The 5673-nt window shown below is 43.3% G+C and overlaps 1 long non-coding RNA gene across 1 annotated transcript; it reads right to left on the reverse strand.

Annotated features, from left to right (window-relative positions):
• Positions 1–4783: 4783 nt before the first annotated feature.
• On the reverse strand, positions 4784–5316 carry LOC121994235. Its single transcript, XR_006115648.1, has 3 exons — positions 5242–5316; positions 4963–5132; positions 4784–4888 (listed from the first exon to the last, which is right to left on the reverse strand). It is a non-coding gene; the product is annotated as an uncharacterized LOC121994235 (long non-coding RNA).
• Positions 5317–5673: the final 357 nt, after the last annotated feature.

Here is a 5673-nt window from a genome sequence, read left to right on the forward strand (position 1 = left end):
AACTTCACGCCTTTCCTGGTCAGACGTGTCAACGGCATAGCAATACTGGAGAAACCCTCTACGAATCGTCTGTAATATCCAGCCAGTCCCAAGAAACTGCGGATCTCCTAGACTGACTTCGGCTGCTCCCAGCTAGTGATAGCCTCGATCTTCTGTGGATCTACTGAAATATCTCGGCTAGACACCACATGTCCCAGAAAACCAACTGAGGATAGCCAAAATGCACATTTGCTGAACTTCGCATACAGATGATGTCGTCGAAGAGTCTCCAAGACTATGCGAAGGTGTTGCGCATGTTCCTCCTCGGAACGTGAATAGATCAATATGTCATCGATAAACACAATCACAAACTGATCTAAATACTCCAAAAAGATACGGTTCAAAAATCCATAAATACTGCAGGAGCATTGGTAAGCCCAAATGACATTACCAAAAACTCATAATGTCCGTATCTGGTGCGAAATACTGTCTTCTGAATATCAGAATTTCTGACTCTCAACTGATGATATCCAGACCGTAGATCACTCTTGGAATACACTGAGGTATCTCTAAGCTGATCAAATAAATCCTCAATCTGTGGCAAGGGGTACTTATTTCTAATAGTCACTGCATTCAATTGCCTAGAATCGATGCACAACCTCAGAGTACCACCCTTCTTCTTGACGAATAGTACAGGAGAACACTAAGGCAGAATACCGTGGGTTTCTCCACAAGGACATCGGGATGCTCCTGCCTGTGCATGCCATATGCAGCTGCTGCAGGAGGAGCTGTCCTCTGCTGACGATGCGAAGATTGGGCTCTCGGCCCTCCTCACTGAGTCCCGGACTGACCAAACTGCCCTCCCGGAATAGAAATCCCAGAAGCTACATGCTGAGCCTTCAGCGAACAGTCTCGGATCAAGTGCCCAGGCAGTTTACAATAATAGCAAACTGACTGTCCTAGGATGCATGCAGAGATGATGTGATCTTGGGACCCCCATCGGGTGCAGTGAGAGTCACTGGTGGATAGCTTCCGGTTCTGCTGAGAATACCGGGAACGTTCTGATGAAGATCGTCCTGACTTCTGGGGTCGGCCAGATGACCCTGAAGTACCTTGACCCATCTAAGTGCGACTGCTCTGCTACTGTCCCGTAGTCTGTGGTTGCTGGATCTGTCCGGAAGTCCGATCAGTCTACTTCCTCTTCTTGTCTACTTTCACTTTCTGATGAGCAGACTCAATCATAAGAGCTATACCCAGTGCCTCTGTGTATGATGAACTACAAAAAAAATCGGCAATCTTCACCTGAAGATGCCCGTCTAGTCCCTAGACAAACTAAAGCATACGAGATCTGTCCTCGGCAACCAACTCAGGACAGAATCTGGCCAACCGATTAAATTCGGCATTATACTCCATCACTGAGCGGTTATTCTGTCGAAGACTCAGAAAAACCTGCCGACATGTCATCCGATACGCCCGGGGAAAATACTGACTCTCGAATGCCTCTCTAAATCTCGCCAATGTAATATGCTGCTCGCCTATAATCGAGCACTGCGTGTCCCACCAGATCTCTGCCTCATCTCGTACCTCAAGTACGCAGTAGTAGGCACGACTGGAGGGGGTGCCGAGTATACTGAAGGTGATACCACTGGTGGTAAGTCGAGGTAGATACCTCTGAAGTCGGAAACGTCGGGGTCTTATAATCCGACGTGCATATAATATCCTGACGAGACTGTCCCTAACGGACAAGCTCGACCCGAGCAGATCTCTCCGGAGACTCTATCTCCTGAGAATCTATCGACCTCTTACGTGGACGTCCACGTCTCAGTACCGGAACAAGTGTATGTGTCATATCTGTAACAGAATGTTACCCAGATATCACTACAGGTATAAGAACTATAAAATTACCTCATTTACCTATTTGCCGTCTGGAGATGTCCTGTCGCTGCTTAGCCCCATAAAGAATCTCGTCAAAATACCTCGGAATTCCGAAACGAGTAAGTCGATGAAAATCCATACAAATCCAAAATACCGCGAAATGCTCACGAAAGTAAGCATCATAAATCCGAAACCCGACAAGTAGGTATCGCAAAACTTTGCTCTGATACCAAATAAATTGGTATCAGATAAACCTCGAAAATCCAAAACGAAGAGCAAGTATCGTGAACCTTGCTCTGATACCAAATAAATTGGTATCAGATAAAATCACAAATCACAAACACAGAAGCAGGTATCGTAAACCTGCTCTGATACCAAATAAATTGGTATAAGATAAAATCCCAAAAATCCAGATACGCTCGCAAACTCCAGGACACAAAAATCCGAAATCGGAGCCTAGCTCTGATACCAAATAAATTGGTATCAGATAAACTCACAAATCCATAACACAGAAGCAGGTATCGTAAACCCGCTCTGATACCAAATAAATTGGTATCAGATAAAAAGAAAATACAGAGCATCGTAACCCATGCTCTGATACCAAAAGAATTGTCATGCCCCAAGTAGTCCTTGTCCGAAGAAATTTCAGCAGCATCTCCCCTGTACGGGTGATAATATGAATCCAGAATACATATATCTCTATACCTCGGCCACACACGGCCGGAATAATACAATACAAATAAGAAACAATCCACGCAGTTATATTCAACATTTCCACACAGATATAATATGAACAATCCATGCAGTTATATAAAGAAAGAACGATATAGAATCCTCGAAGATATATGTAAACATCCTACTCCACTACAACAAAGAAAGACAAAATCCACGAAGTAATGAAAATATATCCGCAGCGGAAAACCAAAAGTAGTAAACCCAAGTGTTCGATATAAAGTCTACAATACAAAACCCACATCACAAGTATATAAGATGAAAAAACAAAACAGATCCCAACAACAGGAAATCCTCGCGATAAAGGGGCTAGCGACTGGAATCTCTCCTGACGGCCTCAACCTGAAAAATAGTAACAACGGGGTGAGCTCGAAGAACTCAGCAGGTAATCCAATAGATATGTACAGCAACATATAACTACTAGCAATATCCTAAGGTACAGTCTCCTAAACCATAGGATCTATAGTACAGTTTCCTAATAGTACAACCTACGATACAGTCTCTTAACAGTATAACAGATATGCATAGCTGAAATAAACTGTTATAACCAGCAATAGGCATAAAGTACAGTCTATAGCAAGAATAATAAGAAAATGCATAACTGAAATAAACTGTACTCACCTGCGAGACTTGGGCAAATGATTGTGGACATACACAGACAAAGATAGTCAGAGCAAATAAGCATGTATCCCGTATGCATGTCAATCATATGCAGTCACCCAAGTGCATCATCCAATATGCAACAATCACAATAAATGCAATATGTTCATATGATGCAATATGACATGGTCACCCCTGTCAGCCAGTCAGCCATCTCACACACAATGGTGAGACCGAGTGGGTAGGGCTGTGACACCGTGCACTCTGCCATCACTGCCCCTGAAGAGTGACCGAGTGGACGGGATGCTGTCGGAGTACACCTATCCTCCTACCTCAGACATAGTGAGGGAGCGCAATGCTCTCATCTCCCGGTACACAATGGCGGGGAGGGACCCCGGCTGCAACCCCACTATATCATGCTACCCATGAGCACCCCGGCGGTGCACCACCGAGCAACCTACCATACACACCCTAAGTGCTGTGCCACTACCCATGCAGTGGTCACGTGTGTAGAGGTCCATGTAGCCGGCCGACGAGCTCAACAACAATGGAGTCGTCAATCGCCCAGCATGTAATCATGCGATATGGTGCGTGCGGCTACAATATGTCATACCTGAACATATCCTCCTCCATATGTGTAGGTGCCAAAAAGATAAACACATATATAACAAGGATAATAAACAACATGAATCCAATATCACATATCCAATATATCTATCAACTAATCCAGTATAGAGGGAAGCACAATAAATACCTCTATCTCTATGAACACAGATAACATAGCCAGAAAGAAAAGTATACTAAGGTATAGCAACTAACAGTAGAACCATGTATCAGGTATCAACTAAACAAAAACCAGGGGAAGTACTAAAGCTACCAATCACTAGTAATTATATATAAAGTGCATATATCATAAGACAGTATCAAAAGATAAGTCAAAGGGTACCCGCCTCAAATAGAAGATACAATCAAGCAATCCAAGGTCGAGACGCCCGTCGAATTAGAGTCCTGTGTCAACAAACAATATATATATATATTATTTAGCTAAATCCAAATGAATAGCTAAATAAAATCCCTAATAACAAATTAGGGCAAAACCCTAATCAAATCATCTCAACCTACCTAATTTAAATCTAATGGTCGATTAGGGTTAATTACCTAATCCCTAATCACCAATTAGATTATAAGTCCAACGGTTGACTAGGGTTAATACCCTAACCCTAACCATTCCATTAGATTTATTCTACACAATTAAATCTACACAATTTAACAACTAATTACAACATGTATCAACTAATGATATACTAACATATCATCTCCAATTTATTCCTACACATAAATGGCTAATCAATCACACTTAACCTAATCCATTTAGAACAAGATCATCAAACTAATATTCAAATTTGAAACATGATCTACAACTAAGATCAATTACCCTAACTAATCATGTACCAATCCAATTCATTCCTAATTCAATACATACCTAATTCATCAACACAACAAGTATCAAAATCCCTAATTCCTACACCTTACCTCAAATCAAGCTACTGTGGATTGCTAAAACCAAGCAATCTGTTAGATGAGATTGTTGCTGGCACGGAAACACTACTGATCAAGCACAAACCACAACTCAATAAACACCTCTTCAATCGAATCCCCACAGAACAAAACCTCACTCTTCTTCTTCTCCAATCCCGTAACCCTAATCAACAGCAAGGCAGAGGAGACCCAAGATCAAACAAGGAAATCACCAATCAATCAATACCTTAATCTTACCTCGCTGTCTCATTGTCGGAACCCCATTGCTCTGACAAGGAGGTGAAATTCAGAGCTAGGGCACAACACCAAGAACAGAGGAGGATCGAGGCTAGGGCTAGGACCCCCTTCCTGATCGAAGCTCTACTCACACGAAGCAATGATCCGAATGCAAAGCACCGGCAATGAACCTAGGGCATAGTGCGGAAAGAATCAAGAGAAGAAGAAATCACCGATGGTGCTAGGGCAGGAGTCGACGAAAATTCAACGAAGAAGAATATTTGGTTAAAGCTAGCTTACCTACACCGGCGATCGTCGGCGTCGGTTCATCCACGCTCGGCGTCGATTCGTCCCCGTGAGAGAACAAAGAGATTAGAGCGAGAAGGAGTAGGCTTCGGTTGGATCTGAGCTAAAGGATCGCTGCCGCCTGAGAAGATCACAGGAGCTGAAGCCTTGCTCCCGTCGGCGCCGATCGTCCGCGAGAGAGAGCAGAGAAGGAAGAGAGGGGAGATCGGGATCACGTCGGGGCAGAGAGGGGAGGAGATCGGGGAAAGAGAAGGATCGACGATGGGGTTTGGGGGAGAAAAGAAATAAAGGAAAGGAATTTATAATTAAAACATTTCCTCACTTACACGGGTATCCCAAATAGGCCTTATCTGTACCCGGAATTGATCCCCTCAAAACTCGTCGTACGAGCTCCGAAAAATTCCCAGAAAATTTCTAAAAATTCCG

The sequence above is a fragment of the Zingiber officinale genome, chromosome 6A (genome assembly GCF_018446385.1).
Source record: "Zingiber officinale cultivar Zhangliang chromosome 6A, Zo_v1.1, whole genome shotgun sequence".
Lineage (NCBI taxonomy): Eukaryota > Viridiplantae > Streptophyta > Magnoliopsida > Zingiberales > Zingiberaceae > Zingiber > Zingiber officinale.